The following is a 21,121-nucleotide window of genomic DNA, read 5'->3' as shown; positions in this document are numbered from 1 at the left end:
AGATGACAGGAAGGTGGGAGAAAGCAAGATGATGACAGGAGAGTTGAGATTATGTGCTACCTTGCACACTTTTGAAGGAGGGGTCTGAAAGGGTGGTCAGGTATTACAAGGAGGGTTCTGAAAGGGGACATTTCAAAGGGCTACCAACCTGGTGCACAAACAATGGGCAGTGCAATCAAGGCACAGATAAGCCTTGTAGTAAAGAGGTATATGCCTGGGGTGTGACTGACTACCCACCAAGACCGGCCCACTTAGGAATTTATGATCAGAGTACTCTGTGAGGTTCCTTTCCATAGAACCCCCTTTTTTCATCCACAGGAAACAGAAGGGGACGGGAGTAAAAGTCTCATGTACTCATGTCTACCAGTATTTGTAAAGAAAGAGATAAGCAGGGGGAAAGAAAGCAAGACTGACATGTGCGGGATCTCTTATGGGAAAGGATGAGAACAGTGTGGGATTGAGTTTTCTTCCCTGGTCCCACCTCCAGGAATTTGATTACAGCCTGCAGTGAGGGTCTCGGATTAGGAGAGGCAGCAAGTAACCACGTGGAGAGAAAATGTTCACAAGCTCAGAGGAATTTAGGGAGTGACTGGCTTTTTTTTATTTTTTCAATTGGCACAAGGAAAGTTCATGGTTTAAAATGAAGAAGGGAAAACATACCAAGATGCAAATGAGAAGAATCTCCATGGCCGAAAAGATACATCTGAACAGGGGCCCTATGACTATACCCAGTATAAGCCTCCTTGTATCTTTCAAGTACACATTTGTTTTCTTCTTCCTAGCTGTTCTATTTCAGTACAACTTAATGGTTCCCCTAGTGCTTACAATATGACTTTCTGACGATGCTTGATCTTGAGCAAAAAAGGCAATTTTGAGCAGCTTGATCTGGGTGTAAGTCCTATGTCTTAAATACAGTGGAGGGCTGTTCTCTGTGCATCTGACGACTACTCACAGCCCACTGAGGGTGGGAGTCACCAAGGAATACTGGTTTCTCTCACTTGACAACTGCACGTACTGTAATCACAGACATGCCACTGAGCTCCTCTACAATCGCCTCCTATTGCTTCCCAGGCAGTACTTGATCTAACGGTGGCACCGGCAACAATGAGCCCTCGCCACGGGTTTTGAGAGCCCAGCCTTTAAAGCCTGAACACGGAACAAAGATTGCTCTAACTTCTGAAAATGAAAGCACCCTTTGAAATTAAACATAAATTCTCAAATTGGCTGCACGCTCTTTAATAAGTGCTCTTTGTGGTTACTGGGAATATTAATACAAACCCAAACATGTCAGCACAATTTCACTCACAAATTTCTCTTATTCCAGCTAATTGCTGTGTTACCTATTTTGCAGAGAGATCAAAGTTAATGAGACAAAGGGTAGAAATGATGTAAAGTTTAAATATAATTTTTTTTCCCCCTATTCTGTCTTGAGTCTTAACTCTGAGTCTAATTAGTTGCATTATCTTAAGCAGGTCCTTAGACCTCTCTGGATTTGATTCCTCAACTGGAAATTGAAGGGATTGGATGAGATGAGCCCCTACAGCTCAACAGGCTATAATTCAAAATTTTCTGGCTTCACTTGTGCTGTGACAGGAAACTTTATTGGCAGTTTTGGATTACTCGAAGATGCAGCATCCTGCTTCAGGCCTATGCCATATTGCCCCTCCCAGCTGCTCTGATTCCTTCTGTTATAAGCCACTTGGATGGGGGTGAGGCCATGGAAATTCTGTGTCCACATCTAGAGAGTTTTTGAAAAGCTGCCATGTGATTCAAAAATACAAGCTCAGCCTGGCCAATGTGGCTCAGTGGTTGAGTGTCAACCTATGAACCACAGTCAGGGCACGTGCCCGGGTTTTGGGCTCTATCCTCAGTGGGAGGGGGTCGGGGCGGTGTGTGGGAGGCAGCCTATTCATGATTCTCTCTCATCATGGATGTTTCTATGTCTCTATCCGTCTCCTTTCCTCTCTGAAATCAATAAAAATATACTTAAAAAAATACAAACTGACTACACTAAACCCACTTTACAAAGTGACAAACAGGCAAAGTCAACACCAAGAAACCCTTCAATCTTTTATATATATATATATATAGCTGTTGTTTATCCTTACCTGAGGATATTTTTCTATTGATTTTTAGGGAGAGTGGAAGAGACAGGGAAAGACAGAGAAACATTGATGTGAGAGAAACATCAATTGGTTGCTTCCTGCACGTGCCTGGGCTGGGGTGGAGCCTGCAACCAAGGTACATGCCCTTGACCGGAATTGAACCCTGGACCCTTCAGTCCGAAGGTGGATGCTCTATCCACTGAGCCAAACCGGCAAGGGCAGACCTTCAATATTATAGTCCTGCTCAGCCTCTGCCCTGCTGCAAAGAATTTTCACAGGATATTTATCAGCAAAATGGACCAAAAACAAAAACAACTGTACATGGAGAAACATTTCTGTCTAATATTCGCCCCCCTGGGAGCTAAGCACTACAGCTGGTACTGATTTCTGTTACACCACATAAGGGAAAGCATCTTGCTAAATTTAAGATCAGGCTTCCAACCTGAAACTTCTGATTTCAGTAGAAAGATTAAGGGCAAGAGCTAATTTGAACTGAGGCTTACTCTAGGTCAGACACAATTAATCCTTCAACCACTGCACTTGGTAAACACTCATTATCATCATCCCTTTTTACACAGGCAGAAATTGACGTCTAAACAGATTAAATAAATTGCCTGGAAGCCAGCACCGCAATCCCTGCTCTAGATGCTAATCCACACACTTCACAGTTTGCCTGCAGCCATTTACATATTATCTTGCCATCAAGGGTGGGGGTAGGGTAGCCAGGAGAATGAAGAAGGGTTAAATTTTAAACTAACAGACAGCATTAGAAGACTTCTCATTTTCAAATATTCTATCTTTTTTAGAATTGTCCTTACTTAGGCTTGGATCTCTGAAGAGAGCTCTAGAAACTGTATTAATTTGCTTTTCGTTTTTCTAACAAAAAAGACTCACTCAAGCACATCTTACATGCATAGTAACTACTGAAATAACTACTGAAGAGTAGGTTTGAAAAAAAAATCCCACAAAGCCATGGCCAGAGTGGCTCCCTTGGTTGAGCACTGTCCCATGCACTGAAGGATTGAGGGTTCCATTTAGCTGATCCATGCTTCTTTCTTCTCTCTCTCTCTCTCCCCCTCCCTCCCTCCCTCCCTCTCATTCCTCTCTCTATAAAATCAATAAGAACATTTTTTTTTTAAAGAAAAAAACAGAAAAGATGTTGTCCATGTGCTAGGAGGATTATAACCCAGTACCTGAAGCCATTCAAACCCATTTCACATCCATGTTACCTTCCAATGCCTCTTCCCTTCTGCCTATATTACTTTCTGCCTATATTTAAAAATTAGGAAATCATCTATAGCCTATTTTCTCTCAATTCAGGAATTTGAATCATTCATGTGAATTCTGCACTGTCTCTAAAATATGACCCAAGGATGTCCTTGAGCTCTCACCGTAAAATACATATTTATGTACAAAGTAGTTCCTCACCCAAATCCCCACTTCTTCCCTTTTCCTAGTCCAGCTACTGGAGAGACAGTAATTAAGGTCACCTGCCTGGACTGACACGGCCTCCAGCTTGGGTGTGCACTGCCAAGGCCTAGAATTTTAGGTTCCCATATATCATTTTGTCTTGCTTGTTTTGCTTTAACTTAACTTTTTTCCTAAGAACTCCTTTTTATTCCTTTATTTGCTCCTGCATAAAATGGTCAGACAGAATTAGAGGCCTTACTCACAAGGACCCCAGCGTACAATCATGATTACTTATTACAAAAGAACGGAGTCTGACTCACCCGCCACCTTTGATTAATTTCTAACACTTGGATTCTAATGAAGTGTTTTTTTGTTTTAGCCAACACTTCTCTAGGGAACACCAGGTGCTAAAATTAAAACAAAACATCTCTGCCCTGAGGAGAAGAACAAGATTTCCTTTTCTTGATTTCCTCTCTGAAACTACCCAGGGCTGAATTGATTAGCTACTTCCGTTAGAATCACTGGAGTATTATGCGGTTTTTTTCCTTCACTTTGACAAGCTGTCATGACCCCTATTAGTACATGGACTTTCCAGTTTTTAGGGCAACCAGTAACTTGAGGCTATTTCTTCTTAGGGTAGCCACTCTTTGTTCATTTATTTGTTGTAAAGCTCCAGTGTCCTGTAGAATACATAGGATAATGACTTTTTTGGAAACTGATGCTCAGAAATTGATATATAAAATAAATGCAAGGAGTGAAGTCACAAAGTAAAGTAAAAATACATAATAGAATTATATTCACTCATTATGTTCCTAGTGCAAAACTATCTTAAAACCTCGCCTATGTTTTGTTTGTTTTTTTCCTGGATTTTTTAGTTGGTTTTTCAATTGCTGGAGCAAGCCTATTTTGCCATGTCTCTTCTCTTTCAATGGCACCAACTACTTTAATGCATGGTTCATATATTCAGAATGTTAGAGCTAGATGTGACATTTGAGGTCATTTTATAAGCCTTGCCACAGAACAATGCAGCCCCCATGGAGATGCGGCCTCTTGGAATAACCACACCTGGGGGACACACAGGAGACAGGGGGAGTGGAAGCCAGATCTGCCTGTTAATGCTGGGGTTCAAAGAACCACTGGCAGATCCCGCTTCCACCTTAAAGAGGCCAAGGAAGGCAAAGGGACTTGCCCAGAGCCACAAAGTTCATTTAAGTAGGAGAACTAGCACTCACTGGCTCACTCCCCAGGATGTCCCCTTACCTGGTAAAAGACAGAAAGCCAGGAATGCGTCTACATGCACATACTTGCTCTGGGCCGGAGAGCCCAGTTGCTTAGAACACAGTCCCAATACGCCAGGGTTGTGAGTTTGATCTCCAGTCACGGCACATACAAGAAGCAATCAATGAATGCATATATAAGTGGAACAACAAATTGATGCTTCTCTCTGTCTCTCTCTCTCTCTCATAAATAAATAATAAATAAATAAATAAATAAATAAATAAATAAATAAATAAATAAAATGCACATAGTTATCTAAGTCACAGTCATCTGTGGGCTACTTTCCCAATTGGCTTGTAAATTAACTTGGAAACATCAATCACCCTAAAATAGTAGGCTAACTTATTTTGTTAAGTGTACAGCCCATAATGAGGGGGTGTTGATGCTGCTGGGCCAGCCCATCCTCCCTTCCACCCCACACCCTCCGCACGCTCTGGACACCAGGTGAAAGGAACCTGCCGAACCCAGATCACAATTCACGATTTCATTCTAATCTTCTCAACTTGAACCTGTGCCAAGCCTATGCTTCATTCCCTCAGCTACTTTTAATTCCTGCCTCACTTTTTATTGACTACATATTGCCGTGGTAGAGATTGCAGACTTTGAAGCCAGACTTCCTGGGTTTGAATCCCTGCTCTGCTACTATCTTCTGTTGGAACCTTGACTAAATTACTTAATCTCCTGTGCTGTGACTTCCTAATCTATCAAATGGGTATAATAACAGTCTCTATCTGCTACAGCTGTTGTATTTAAAACTCAATATATGAGAAGCATTTAGAACAGAGCCTGCCACAGAGTACACTGAAACAGAAAAATTAGTGGCTTTGTTGAAAGTATCTTCGGACCCAACAGCCTGAAGATAATAACAACAGTTATGTACCAGGCAATGTACTGAATGCTTTACACACACATTACGCCAGTGAATCACAACTATTCCTTATGTGCGGCTAATATTATTCTCTCTTCTCCTGGCCCTCGTTTTTTTGCAGACAAGAAAACTAAAGTCAGAGAAATTAAATAACATGCCCACAGTCATTCAGGCATTAAGAAGCAGAATTAGGATTTGAACCAAGGTCTGTCTTGGTGTCTTTTCAATCTCTCTGAGAAAAGAGCCTTAGAGTTCTGTTATTTCAGTGGATCGCCGTACCTCCCATATAGGTCAGAGGCTGAAGGGCAGCAGAAGGAAGGGAATGGACTCTCCTGGGAGGTGACAGGCATGGGATGACGACACTATCAGTGTCTTAACCCGTCTACCCCCTGCCTTCCCCTGTGCCACACAGCATCCACTTGGACAGTACTGCTCGAGGCCACCCCAACTCCTTGCTTATTTGAGTATAGAGTTCTGATTCTGGTCAAAGTGGTAGTATTTATCATTTCAATATCAGTAGTTCTTGCAATCATTTATTTCTACCCCAGCCTTAGGGTACCGGGAATGTCTCTCTCTTTCTGAGATTAAAAAACAAAATATGATTTTTCTCTCTTCCGTCAGAGCCTACAGTAGCCAGTATCTCACCACTCTTGCCCCACCCCTGTTCCCAGTCATCAACTTTTCTTCCATTTGTCTAAAATTATGTCTTCAGGGGAGGGCAGGGAAGGGAAGTCTCTATTTTGCTAGAGGAACACCATGCACTATCTTGTCTCTGCTCCTGTACCACCTGCCCATTCCTGTATCTCCTCTGAAGCTGTCTGCCTGCTTCACCCCTACCTTGTACCACAGAACCTTCACTCAGAACCCTCCAGGCCAGCCTCTGGGTGCTCCACTGGATGCGGGTGAATCAGCTCCACGGCCTCTGTTTTTCACAAAGACCCACCAGTAGCACCCATGCTGTGCTTGGCTCATTGGGCTAAATTTGGAAAGAAGAATAACATGGGGAGGATTTTTACTCTATTTCTTCTCCCCGCACCCACCATCATATTTAGCTATCAAACTACTAGAAAATGCCACAGAAGCTGAACATGGATGTTTGTTACATGAAGAGGGGCAGGAAAGCTGTTTGAAGGCAGACTCTAAGTACGGCTCCAGAGGAGGCCAGAGGAGAGAGGCATCCTGGTGGGCAGGAAAGAGACCAGCAGAGGAAAGGTAAGTAGGTAAGTCTGTTTCTACTGCCAGTGGGAGAATAGAAATGGGGGGACTAGCAGATGAGCCTGACCTAAGCCTTTACCCAAGAGTCCCTGTTCCATCCCAGCCTCTCCGGGTCTATCCCAAAATTTCCTAACATTCTTAGAACCTTCCCTGCTATGTAGCATTTACTATTCATCAATACATTTGTTATACAATTCTTAAAAATGTGGCTGAATGATTCTAAATTATTTTGCAATAATCATTCTTGCTATGATCATATAAATCTCACATTTTTAATCAGCTGTATTTTTGCCCCACATGAACTGCAGAATCTGCTATTGCACATGGCTGGGTCCCTAATAAGGAGGCTCTGGTTAATCTAGCAGTGCCATTAAACAGAACAAATTTCCAGTCTGCAATTAATAAAAATATAATTAAGTACATAAAAGCAACACAGAAGATAATCTAATCTTTCTGCTATGATTCAGAAGTCATATCAGGGTCATCATTATAAACCTCAATTATAGTATTGAGAAGTGTAGGGAGATTGGTGAGTGGCATTTAGGTTGAAAGAATGCCAGTTAGATCAGATTTTACTCCATGTCTTTATAACATCAAGTTCCACAATCATTGATTTCCCCAATATACTGATCCTAGTATAAGCTCTGGTAGAATCCCCCATAGTTAATTTCAGCTGACTAAATCCATTTGTCTAGCCCAGTGGTCAGCAAACTCATTGGTAAACAGAGCCAAATATCAACCGTACAACGACTGAAATTTCTTTTGAGAGCCAAATTTTTTAAACTTAAACTATATAGGTAGGTACATTGTTATTAACTTAATTAGGGTACTCCTAAGGCTTAGGAAGAGCCACACTCAAGGGGCCAAAGAGCTGCGTGTGGCTCGCGAGCCGCAGTTTGCCGACCACTGGTCTAGCCTATAATAAACACATACACATACACACAAGACTGTTCCATTTTCATGGGATTATCCTCCCTCAAAACATCTACCTAAAAAAGACCCAATCCTATTTTAAATCCTATTTCTGAATATATTTGGTTGTATTCCTTTTGGTATACCTGTTGTAGTTTCCATTTATAGCTTTTGCTTTCTTTTCTTTCCATACTGCACTTCTTTAACAAAATATATTGAACATCACCCTCCTGCCCCATCAGATTATTGGAGGGTCTTTAAAGGGGTTCTTTATAATTTAGTAACTACACATTTTTTAAAGAAGAAACTATCATTAAATTAAAAATTTCTACAGATCTGAGAACTGTTGGTTGTTTCTAAAAAGTCCCTTTACTTGGTCATGTAAATCACAATATTTATAGATATTTGCAGAGTTTCAATATGCATACAAGATTTTCATCAGGAATGGGAAATAATATCATTTATACTTGCTTTCCACACACACATATACCAAATGGGGAGAGAATACTTTTTTCCCTTTCCCTTCAAACTTATCACTAATAGTGACTAAATCAAGGCTTGGTAAGATGGGCTGAAGAACCCTAAATGACCCTTTGTACAAATTTTAGCATATGACTGGGCTTCAAGACAGTCTTGATGTCACAAGATTATTGCTGTAACTCCAGCTACTACACCCATGTTCCAGGCAAGACTAGGTACTAGCCCTGCCAGTACCCCACCACAAGTAATGAGTTTTCCTGGGAGTCCTATACAGCACCCTCCATCCATCTACCATTGGCCTATACTTAGTAAAACCTCTCTGCAAGGAAGGTTGTGAAATAAAAATTTTCACTGGGCACAAAATCAGATTTTTGTTACTAAGAAAGAATGGGAGAAAGGGAATGGGATAAGCAACTAGAATTATCTGCCTCATGTTCTTTTTTAGGTTATGTTTCCTTAGATGAACTGTGAGCTCCTGGAGCAGTGATGGCGAACCTTTTGAGCTCGGCGTGTCAGCATTTTGAAAAACCCTAACTTAACTCTGGTGCTGTGTCACATATAGGAATTTTTTGATATTTGCAACCATAGTAAAACAAAGATTTATTTTTTGATATTTGTTTTATATATTTAAATGCCATTTAACAAAGAAAAATCAACCAAAAAAATGAGTTCGTGGGTCACCTCTGACACGCGTGTCATAGGTTCGCCATCACTGTCCTAGAGGGATGAAATTATGTCAAATTAATTTTTGTAATCCTGAAACCTAGCACACCATAGCTTATTATGGTTTGTGTGTTTCGAGTGTTTATTCATTAAAGAAGGCAATGAAAATCTTAGCTAATTATAGCTTAGAAGGAAGAAGACCAAAGAAAAGTATATAACAGGTGAGCAGGTGGCATTAGTTTATTCCACTGATATTATCATTCATTCACGTAATTGTTATTTCAACTAATATTAACTGAGTTCCCAGTCTGAACCAGGCCCTGTGTCAGGCATGGGGGATACAATGCTAAGTACAACATAGTTCCTGGCTTCAAGAAGTGGGTAGGGGTGAGGTTGGGGGTGGACCATGAGGGGTCCCCCAAATAAAGGAGCAATTTTAGGGTAATTTAATAAGAGAACTTAGAAGGGGTCCCGAACCACCGTTTGAGAGGCTAGGAAGCTGTTAAGTAGAGTGGGTGAAACACAGAGTGGGTAAAGAAGTAGGGAAAAAGATAGATAGGGAGGGCTACAGCATAAATAAACTTATGTTATAGGCAGAAGTCCATAATTTATTCCTCCTAGCACACATATCTACTAGTATGTGCTATGACAAAATGTTTGTCTCTCCCTAGGACTTCCTCGTGAAAGGATTTCCCGATCCTTTGCCCTGGAAGGATCTGACCCATAGACGAGCTTCTTAGTCTGGCCTAAACTGTAGTCCCAACTGTGTCCCATGGACTGTATGTATTTAAGCATGGAACAACCATCTTCCCTGCATCCCATCTTACAGGGCGCTGTTTCTGATGGACCAGTTTGGGAAATGCTTGTCTAGACATATATATCTCAGACTCGGCACTATGACTTGCCAGGGATTTCCAGAGAAAGGGATTTATACCCAAGGACTGCAGATGTGAACCTGGTTTTCTCAGTGTGCTAATACCTTGGGTTTCGGTTACATAAGTCGCCGAGGGACCCATGATTTAGCTGAACTAATGCGTCACCACTGCTGCAATAAAATTCCACTGATGGTTTGACTAGTAATAGAGACACTATCGTCTCTTCCTGCAAATAATTCAGTTCAGTTCATAGCATAGAGGGCTAGAAGTGTGGCTGCTCCTGTTTCCACATTTCTGGCCCCCTAATCATGACACAGAGGTGACAAAGAGAGATCTGAAGATGTTATGTCGTTGGCTTTGAAGATAGTGGAAGATGCCACAAGCCAAGAAATGCAGATGGCATCGCACGACACTAGAAAAGGCAAGGAAATGGATTCTCCCCTCGAGCCTGCATCTAGGACATAGCCCACACCTTGGTTTTAGGATTTCTGACCTCCACAACTGTTAGGTAACACATTCTTGTTGTTTTCAGCCACTAAGTTCGTGGTAACTTGTTTATAGTTAGCAATAGGAAAGCAATTATACGTAATTACATATCTCCAAATGCTATTCCCCCCCCCCACCCGCCCCCTTTCATTCCCACTGCTTTCCACATAAGTCTCTATCCTTGGTAGTCCCCCCTGTTCTGAATCTATCCTCTCAGACTGTTTTCTTGAAAATCAAATATGATTATGTCACAGGGCTTGACGTGCATGAGCACTCACTGACTTCTAGTTAGGTTACCTTTTGGGAATATAATTAGAAACCAGAAAGAAGAGTTGTTTACAACTCCCATTAAGGACATGTGGTATGATCTCAGGAGGGCTTAACAGGGATGTGAAAATAGCTAAGAAAGCTTAAAACAAATTGAACTATGCACTGAAGAAAGAATGCGTTAACCACATGGGGCCGAGGTAGGGAATAGATTTATCTGGATCTAGCCACGACTGGACAGGGGTAAGCTCACTGATGTCAAGAGCCATCAGTACGGCACACTGTGGTTTACAGGTGGGGATACCTCACCAGGTACCTCGATCCTAGTAAGTGCTTCTCCGTAATAGTGACCACGGTTATTCAATCATGGTACATTTCATCCTGATTTACTTGCTGGTCACATGAGAGTTGGTTGTTATGAGCCAGTCCACTTGTTCACCTCTGATGCATGCTAAAATCGACCTCAGGACCCTACTGGTGATCACAGAAACTCTATTAAGGTTTTTCTACTTGGTAAGATCTAGAATCCTGGTTTAACAAGACATACTCCTGCCTGCTATCACTCACCCCTGTTCAAGATCACCAAAAAACAGGGATGACTATCACAGAAAAAAAAAAAAAGAGGGGGGGGGTAGTTCCAAGAAGGAAGGAGAGAAAAGTCAACATTTGCAAATGCCACGAAGAGCACAAGATGGAGATTAGAATTTTCCATTAGATTTGGCAATTAGGTGCTGACTGATGTTCAGTGGAGTGAAAGGCTGACAGGGGAATGAGAGCTTAGGAAACGGTAACGTTAAGGTTGGAAAACTCTGGGCAAAGGATCCATGCCCTACAGTCATCTCTACATAAAACTCCCTTGGTTTTTACACTGGAAGCAAAGAGAATTCTTCTCCCCAAGCCCTCCACATGTCGATTATAGCCAAAGTTGAGTCTTACTGTTTCTCTCCCCTCAGTTAACCTCTGAGGTAGAGGAACTAATGAGCTGTGCAGGAACTAAAGGTCAAAAAACAAGCGGAAGAAACAAAAGGCCTACTGCAAACCCAAACTCAATACAAGCCACACAGATCAGGCCCCGAGTAAGATGAGCTGTAACAAGTTGTGCTTCAAATTTAATATCCTTGTTTTGATGATTAATAAAAAAAGTATCTGGAGAATTAAAAGCGGCGTTTTATAACCGGACGCTTTCTTGCATCTCGCCCATTATCTTCACCCCGCCTCCCTCCAAATGAATAGCTGTTGCAGAGGTGTGGGCATGTGTGAGCACAGGCTGGACCACAGGCTGAATTTTGTCCAGTGGCTAGAGTAACTGCATGTGCACCACCCCGCTACACACACACACACACACACACACACACACACACACACAGTGGAACAGTGAAAACAACATACACATACGCATTTCTAGATGAAAGCACTGTTTTCCTTTCTCAACTATTTGCTATATTTAAAGGGAGGTAAGGGGGGATGAAGGGGTGAGGGGGTGAGGGGGTGAGGGGGGTGCTCCTGAATCTGAGCCCAGCTCTTGCTAAACTTGGTTATTCACGTCTGATTCATTCGCCGTTTCTCCGGGTTCCGGGCTCTGTCACTGCCTGCTGCTGAGAAGGGGGTCGCTGAATCACTGCCACTCCAGACGAAAGCAATTCAAACCCGGTCCTTGGGGCTCGGAAGGGCTTTTTTTTTTTTTTAAGCGTCTGCGGGAAAAGCTTCCTACTTTCCTGGGTGACCGTGCAGGGCCGTTTTACCAGAGTCACCCCGGGCGAGGGAAGACTTTGCTCCCCTGGAAGTCAGTGCGGCACCGGTCACCTCTGCGCGGCGGCCTCCGGACCTCAGGCCTCGGGGCCGGGGTGAGGCGGGCCCCGCGGCGGCGAGGCCGGACGCGCGGGGCCCGGGCAGCGAGCGGCCCCGCCGCACTCCCGCCGCCGCCGGGAAAGCTCCCACAATGCAGCGCAGGCGTCCCAGTTCCGTTACCAGGTCTCCCCCGGCGCCGGCGAACCGGCGAGGCGCGGGCCGGGCACCCGAGCGGCGGCTGTAACCCGAGCGCCGGCCGAGGGGGGCGCCCCCGCACCGCTCCTCCCGCGCGCGCAGCCCGCCGCACGGCCAAGGGGCGGAGCCGCCGCCGCCGCCCGGCCCCCAGCCCGGCCCCCCGCCCAGACGCCGGCCGCGGGAGCCAGCCGGCCGCCGAGTCCGCCGCCGCGCTCGCCGGTGCCCGCACCGCGCCCGCCGCCCGGCGCCTCGCCCAGCCTCGCGCGCCCGTCCACCCGTGGGGGCGGCGGCGGTGCAGGGGGCGGCTCCGGCCGGCGGCGTCGCTGCCCGCGCCGCGCACAGTCCCGCAGCCCCGCCGGGGGCGTCCTCACTCACCCAGCGCCGCCGGGAGGTGCGCGGAGAGGGCGCCCGGGCCTCCGTCCGGTGCGGGGCGCGCGGCGGCCCGCGGAGCAAGGCGCGCGGGACTGCGCGGCGGGGCCGGGCGCCGCCGTGTCCCCAGCGCCCCGGCCGGGCGGCCTGCGGGGGCGGCGCAGTTGCGAAACTGAGTGAGTATGAACTTTCCGGGGCCGCCGCGATCTCTGCGCAGCGCCCGGGCCCCCTCCCGCCGGCTCCCCGAGCCTCCGCGCCGGTCCCTCTCCGCACCTGGGGCTTCCCCGGCCGCCCCGCCGCCCCGGCTCCTCTCCCCGCGGGGTCCCCGCTGCGCGATCTCCCCGCGCACACGCGCGTCCGCCTGAAAAGTAGGCGCTCGGTCCTCGCCGCTCCGTTTCCTCCGTGTCCTTGGCCGGGGAGTTTAGAGGCCACTTTTGTTGGGAAGGGAAATGTATGTCGAGTGTCTCTAATATTTTTTTCCCCTCCACATGGAAATCGGGTGCTCGCTTGCCGGGTGGCGGTTTGGTGAAACGCTGTATGTTCTCCTCTGAAACAGTGATTTGTGGATAGGTTTTCACATTTTTGTCTGAACGATGAGCCCTCCTCCGTCTCTATCCCCCCCTCCGGCTGCCGATCTGTAGAGGGAGGGTCCCGCAGAGGTGACTTTCAGGGTAATTCCGTTTTGCGCACTCGAAACTTGGAGAGGGTAAATCGCAGACAACTTCAGATGCCACCCGGAGGGACGTGAGCTCTGACCGTGGGTCCCGGGGCGGCGCGGCGCCTTGCGAGCCGAGGACCTGGCTTGGAATCGGGCGCTGCGTTGTTATTTTAGCCTCGTCGAGCCGCCTGGTGTTGCTGAACCACGACTTTCTCGGCATCAGAAGGCAGCGAGCCTTGCAGGCATCGGATGGAAGCGCGGGTCCGTGTTGCCCCCGGTGTTTGGGGATTTAGAAGAGAAATAAATATGCAGCGCACGTTTTCCTCGCTTAAATCCGTCAGGTTAGCCCTGTCAATACGTCAAAGCCTTGCATTAAAGGAAATGACTCCAGCTTGGCGATGCCAGGATTTTCCAGTGTCTTCATGAGGTCTGTTGTGTCCCCCCGGGAAGTGTCTTTTAATATGTATGGATCTCTGTCTTTCTGGCAGTTAAGGATTAAGTACTCGTTTTGGTAGGAGATCTCAGGTAGGTTGTTTTTTTTTCCCCCTTTGTCTTTTTCTTTCATCCTTGGGTTGCCAGGAGTTAGTGATGGTGTTGTGAAGGAACAGAAAATAGGAAGCTTTCTGGATGGATTTTCAGCATCCTGTCCTTGGCGTGGTTGAGGCGTCAGTGGATGCCAGCTAGCCCTCCGCAAGGAGAGGTGGACGCAAGAATCAGGGCGCAGGACACAGCACTATCATTTAGGAGAGCGGTGTGTGAGTATCTTGCAGTGGGCATATTAATGGTACTTTGCATTTTACTTATCTCTATGGAGAACTCTTCCCCAGCCATAAAATTGCATGCGACCATCCCCCACTTTAAGAAGACTGAACATAATTTGGTGATGGTTCCATTGAAGAATCAGACCTACCCAAGTGTGATTTGTAATGTAGATGATAAAACCTTTCAAAAATCGCCCGCCCTCATTTTCTCTCCTTTTAAGAGTCTCTAGCTGGTACTTTCAATAATAGACACAATTGACAGTAATGCATCGAGTTCATTCTTTCTAGGCTCATTGATCAAGCCTAATTTCTGGGTTTCAATAGCTTGAGGGGGACATCAGAGAGCTCAGAGAGAGAGGGGGGCGGGGGAGCATAAACCATGTGCCGATAGGAAAGACACTTCAGTGTCAACATGCAGGAGAAGGCAGTTGAAAAGGAGAGAATGTTTAAGTTGTTTTTAGGTGCATTTGGTTGAGATCTCTGAATTTGGCATTTGATTTATAGATATTTGGGAATTGCAGATTTCAAATTCTGTGCGGTTGTGGTGGTATTTCTTTTGTCTACTTTTTTAAAAAAAATTTCAAAATTGATTTTTAGAGGGAGAGGAAGGGAGAGGAAGAGAGAAACATTGACGTTAGAGTGTGACATCTATCAGCTGCCTCCTGCACGCCCCCTACTGGCGATTGAGCCCACAACCTGGGCATGTGCCCTGACTGAACGGACTGGCCACCTTTCAGTGCACCAGGCAAAGCCCAACCAACTGAGCCACACTGGCCAGAGCACCTAATTTTTTTAAGGTTTTGATTTTTGTATGTGAATCTCAATGCTTGGCTTTTGTAGCTTTCTGTCCTGGGTGTCTTGCATTTTCTACTTGAATGCCTTTGTCATTTTGAGAAATGATTAGTTTTTCAGAGTTCTTGCTCATTAATTGACCTATCTTATGTTGATGTATGTACTGACTTGAGAGTAAAAGTATTATTTGCTGCTGAATATTCTTGCTCTTTTCCTTATGGTTGATTCCTGGCATGATGGCTTTGCTGTTTATGGTAAAACATTAAGGTCCTAGATATCTTGCTAGTATCCAAACGATTATAAGACTCTTTGCATGTAGAAGTGGAATAGGGGTGGGAGTGGGAGAGGAAAACATTATGCATTAAATCTGAGGATTCGGATTTAAAAAATAATGTAGCACCTGTTTACTCTCCTTGGGTGCTGGCTTGCTCCAACCATAAATAGTCTTGAAAATTCAAAGTGTAGAGATAGTTTCCAAGAACTCTGTATAGTAGGAAGAATGCTTACCCCACAGCCAGCCAGCCAGACTTTGGGTGGCAGGTATGACTTTGTCACTCTGAGCTGAATGAGTTTGGCTATGCTACTTCAGCTTCTGTGATCTACAGCTTGCGGTCTGTAAAATGGGAGTATTGCTACTAACGGGGATGCTGGGTAAAGTGGAACACCTAATACAGTGCCTGGCACATCATAGCCAGTGAATGGCAGCATCTCAGACGTCCCCAGAACTGAGCTTTTGATTACCTAACCTTTCCAATGGTTTCTGCTGTTTTTTTTCATCTCATCCATCCAAAGAGTGGCTCGGCTCAGGCCAGAAGGCTGAAATTATCCTTCACTCTCTCTTTTGTTCTATGACCCCCAACCAACCAGTTTGTCACAAAGTCCTATCCACTCTTCTGGCAAACCCTCTCTCGAACCTGTCTGATTTTTCTGTCTTCATTATGCTACCATCCTAGTTCAAGCCACCATTATCTTTCCCCATTGGAGGCCTCCTGCATGCACTCTACACCCATTTCCACCCCTTTTCCCACACATCCTGAAAAAGAAAAAAAGTCACTTGCTGCTTAAAGTCGTCAAAGCTCTTAGGAAACACATCTATACTTAGGATGAAATGTAAAATTCTCGTCAAGCCTACCAGGTCCTGCGTGATTTGGCCCCTGCCTGCTGTCTTTATCTCTCTTCACATTGGCAGTTATCCAGCGGACTCACCTGAGGGCTGTTGCGCATGCTGTTGGTCTTCCTATCTTATGACCATCTCATTGAGTACTTTCTTGTCCTGAATGCTGGTTCAAATGTCCTCTATAAAGTCTTTGAGAAGGCCACCCTTAGCATCATGTAACTTGGAACCCCTTGATTTTCTCCCTTATAGCACAGTCATCATTTTCCTTAATATTTTCCACAATTTATAATTATATATTATTTAATTGTTTAATGTTTCTCTCTTGTTCTTGAGGACAGGAATAATGCCTGGTTTATTCACCAGTTTGTACCCAGTGCTGTTGTGTGTGTGTGTGTGTGTGTGTGTGTGTAGTAGGTATGCAATAAATAGTTATTGTTATAATAAATAAGTTGGTAACATCAGTTTTATATTTGAGCTTTGATTGCCTTCTTAGCACCGTTAAATCTGTTTTTCATAACAGAAAAGCCAGACTGGTTTTATTTGTTTGTTTGTTTGTTTTTTATATATTTTTAGTGATTTCAGAGTGGAAGGGAGAGGGAGAGAGAGAGAGAGATAAAAACATCAATGGTGAGAGAGAAACATTTATTGGCTGCCCCCAGCATGCCCCCTACTGGGGATTGAGCCTGCAATCCAGGCACGTGCCCTTGACCAGAATCGAACCTAGGACCCTTCAGTCCATAGGCCACTGCTCTACCCACTGAGCCAAACTAGCTAGGGTCACACTGGTTTTATGTATAGTATGAAACAACTTTTTCAGATACCAGGTAAAATTAATCCATTTGGATTCTATGAAAATATTCATAATAATAAATTGAGAATCTTTTAGTTAGTGTTATGTTACCCTTGTGATTTTCCTATTGTAGATAATCCTTTTTCTAAGTACATCATTAAAGTAATTATGCTTTTTTCATCACAGGATTGCTGAAAGAAAAAATTCTTACCATGTCATATTACACATGTCATGTGATAACATATTAGTCAGCAACTATTGATTGGTCAATGCTAGATTTCAAAGGAAAGTAGGGAAAACTGTAGTAGAAAAATAAAAATTACAGCTCTAAGGATTTCAGTATTATCCAGCTGTTGATGTGACTTGAGTAAATAGATTTCTTTTGACCATTAAGGTAGAGGAGTACTGTAGTTGTTTAAAAATGAGAGCCACCTAGAGGTCTGGAAGTTCTTTTTCCCTTTCTCATGAACTAAAGCATTCCTTGTTTTAGCCAAAAAGTCTCATGACTTTCCAAAGCCAAAGAAGGTTTAAAGCTTTGAGTATTTTTGTCATGTGGTTGCTCTTTACACAATATTAGTTTGATGCACTATAACTCGGAAGAAATTTTGTCTTTATTACTAATATTTCTCGTCTCTACTTCTTACATAATCACCCACATTTACTTTTGACTTGTTTTTTTAGGCCTTTTGTCTCCTTTTAGAATTTTTCTGCACACCCTTAGAGAATAATCCCAGTTATTTTCTAGTTTTGTATCTTGTAGATCACTAAGTATATCGGGAACTTGGCAGTTGATTCTAGTTCTTTTAGGATTTATATCTTTGCACTCAACATCTGGATTTCCCCCCAAATTTGTATCTGAGTGGTCTGGACCCTGAGATTTTGCCAGCCAGAAGCTAAATGACTTTCGGTTGGGAGAATAGGATTAAAGCAGCATTTTAAAGCTCCTATTATGTGCTGAGCTCTGGGCAGATGTTCTCACAGAAGATGAGTGAGTAGTTCACCTGGTCAAAATCATAAAAAGGAACCTTAAGCTTTTCATATATTTGCTTCACTCAAGGAAATTGTTCCTATGAAACCCTCATTTCCCCATGCTTTGCTTTCTAGTCAGGAAGGCATGACAAGATTGAGATGTCCTCTCCAGCCAGACCCTTTACCCTGCCTTGGTGCTTATTTAGACCTGATTTTGTTGTTTTTTAGACCCGATTTTATTTGTATAAAAATATTGGGAGTGGGGCTAGAGGAGGGCACATCATGTGATTAGCCTTTGTGCGAGTCCCCTGGACATTTGCATCCCAAATAGCCACTACTGTGGAGAAAAAAGGTATAGCTGGGAGCGCTGGTTATTTTTTCCTTCATGTACATAGGACTTAGTTACTTTGGATGACCTTGTGCAAGTTGCCTGGAGCTCTTTAGCACCCATAATATTATCTAGTTATTTTGCAGCCTTGTTAGAGGATTTAGAAGACTTGTTTTTGGCATTTTTTTTTTTTGGTCACATTCAGATATTTCATAAAGCTTATTACAATTAATTCCAGTGCTGTCCACGTTTTATGCATTTAGAGAAATATTTTGTGAGAGAAATTTGACCTCCAGTTGCACTCAGAACCAAAGTCTTGCCCCCCCGCTATGCCCACCCCACACATGCAGAACCTAACCAGAACTAAAAGACCAGAACTCTTTCAGAAGCCAAGGGTCTGTTGTCCTGAAAGATCCCGGGCTGACACCCTTCGTCATAAATGCCAAGTTCCAAGGTCCTCCAATTAAAACTTGCCCCACCAGCACTCCTGCATACCTGTTCCCCTTACCCCTTCAAAACCCTTAACCTACTCCAGCAACATGGGTTTGAGGCACCATTAGGTCTCCCATCTTCTTGTTTGGCACCTTCTCAATTAATAAACCTTTTCTTACTTGGAATAAATAAAAAGAAAGAAAAAGTATCTTGTTATTCAGCAGCATATGTTTTACTCCTTGTTTTCATAAGAAACCAGATATATAGGTTGTAATAAGAGAAGAGTTGTGATTGTTTCCCCCAGGTTTTATTCATGGGATTGATGGACCTTGTCACTCCTGTTGACTGTCATTGGCTTCTGAGTGCTAAGTCATTTTTACCTTTAATTCCAAAAATTTTATTGTTGGAAAATCACTTAAAATTAAATTATTCTTCCAGATATGTGTATACATTGAAAAAATTAGTGTGTCCTTCTTAATGAATAGATATTGGACAGAAAAGTAAACTCTTACTCTTATTTTTGCTTAAAATATTTGTGCAGATTTATGATCTCTGAAACCCTACTGTAGAAATACTACTGAAAGGTAGGTTGGGAATGTTTTGCAATGTTTAAGGTAACATTTGGCCACTTCTAGAACAAGTTCTAGTTCCAGATGCCTTAGATGTCAGGAAACCTAAAGTGGCTTATTTGTGCTATATTTTCCCTTAAAAAAAAAAATAATGACTTTTGCCCCCCTTGTATTTTTTTTAAATAGCTTTATTGAGATAAAGTTGACATGCACTAAACTGAGCACATTTAAGTGTATCATTTCAGAAGCTTTGACTATCTGATGTGATATGCAATAATCATCACAATCAAGAAGGTGAACATATCCAGCAACCTCCCCAAATTTCCTCACTCCCCTTTATAAACCGTTTCCTTTTCATCCCTTCCCCCTATAACAGTAGCTTGGCCCTGGCCAGGGTGGCTGAGTTGGTTGAGCATCATCCCATGCACCAAAAGGTCGCTGGTTCGATTCTCAGTCAGGGCACATGCCCAGGGTTTCAGACAATCAGTGTTTCTCCCTCACAGATGTTTCTCTCTCTCTCTCTCTCTCTCTCTCTCTCTCTCTCTCTCTCTCTCTCTCTCCCTTTTTCCCTTCCTCTCTATCTCAAGTCACTATATCACTACACACACACACACACACAAACACACACACGTATATACAGAGTAGTTTGCATTTTCTAGAATTTTAAATTAATGGGATCATATGTAGTATGTACTCATTTTTGGTCTGGCTTCTTTCAGAATAATAATTTGGAGACTCATTTATATTGATATATGTAGCAGTAGTTTACTTCTTGTTGCTGAATAGTATCCTATTGTATGGCTATATGTACAACAATTTATCTGTTTACCTATTGATGGACATTGGGTTGTTTCTAATTATTTGCTCTTTCAAATAAAGCTGCTACATTTGCACACAATCTTTGCATGGGCATATGCTTTCATTTATCTTGGGTAAGCACCTAGGAGTGAAATGGCTAGATCATGTTAGCTGTATATTTAGCTCTTTCAGAAACTGCCAAACTGTTTTCCAAAGTGATTATCCATTTTACTTTCTTGCCAGTGGTGTATAAGCAAAAATGTGGTTCAGCCTCTCCCTTACCTACAAAAGACTGTATAGCTCTAAATCCCAGCCTGGCTCTCCTTTCTTCCTGAGGAGGGCTCACTCCCTGGGGAGGCCACGTTGCCTTCTTCCTATACCATATTCATGCATATGTCCCCTCTCCCTTTGCATTTTAATTTCAAGCTCTCTACTTGAAATAGGTGAGCTTCTGAGAGGCTCTTCTTAAGCTCATTTGTTCACAAGTTCAAAGTGACTAAGAGGACTTTAAGCTTGCAGTCCCCTGATGCAGTTCAAGGAGCATACGTTGGTTTTTTGAAGCTTTATAACCAGTTATGCCCTTGCTGCTGGATGTTCTGTAGGTCACCTTTTTCTAAAGCGGAGCAGCTTTGTCTACATTAAAAGTCTCCGGAGGCAGGTGGCTCCTTTATGGTCTCTTTGGAGCCCCTTAGTGTCCAAGTTCACTCCGCACCTTGAATTGCAGAAGCCTGAGTGGGCTCAGCCCTGGCTGTGTTCAGCCATTCTGTTCGAGAACAATTTCCTAAACTAACACTGGGGCAAGTTTCCACCTTTGGCCCTGATCATTTTGTTGTATATTCAAAATGGAAAAAGATCTCTCTGTTCTGACTGATTATTTGTGCTAGGTTATAATAAGTATCGGTTAGCCTCTTGTCACCCTCAGCCCCATTCATCCTTTGCCCTTCAGGGTTCTTCCCAATCTTTACTGCATATGCAAAAATAAAAAAAAATATTTTC

At 43.7% G+C, this 21,121-nt stretch overlaps 1 protein-coding gene across 3 annotated transcripts in view; it reads left to right on the top strand.

Annotated features, from left to right (window-relative positions):
• The first annotated feature begins 12,956 nt into the window (after positions 1-12,956).
• RASSF8 (Ras association domain family member 8) overlaps positions 12,957-21,121 on the top strand; it is a 101,872-nt gene continuing 93,707 nt past the window's right edge. For 2 of the 3 annotated variants that reach the window (XM_036298046.1, XM_036298048.1), the window contains exon 1: positions 12,957-13,087. The gene's annotated coding sequence lies outside the window, so the exon portion shown is untranslated. The remainder of the gene's footprint in view (positions 13,088-21,121) is intronic. The other variant, XM_036298049.1, reaches the window with a different exon arrangement.

The sequence above is a fragment of the Myotis myotis genome, unplaced genomic scaffold, assembly GCF_014108235.1.
Source record: "Myotis myotis isolate mMyoMyo1 unplaced genomic scaffold, mMyoMyo1.p scaffold_m19_p_3, whole genome shotgun sequence".
Lineage (NCBI taxonomy): Eukaryota > Metazoa > Chordata > Mammalia > Chiroptera > Vespertilionidae > Myotis > Myotis myotis.
Note: the sequence above shows the minus strand (reverse complement) of the source record. Positions and strands in the feature narration are given on the sequence as shown.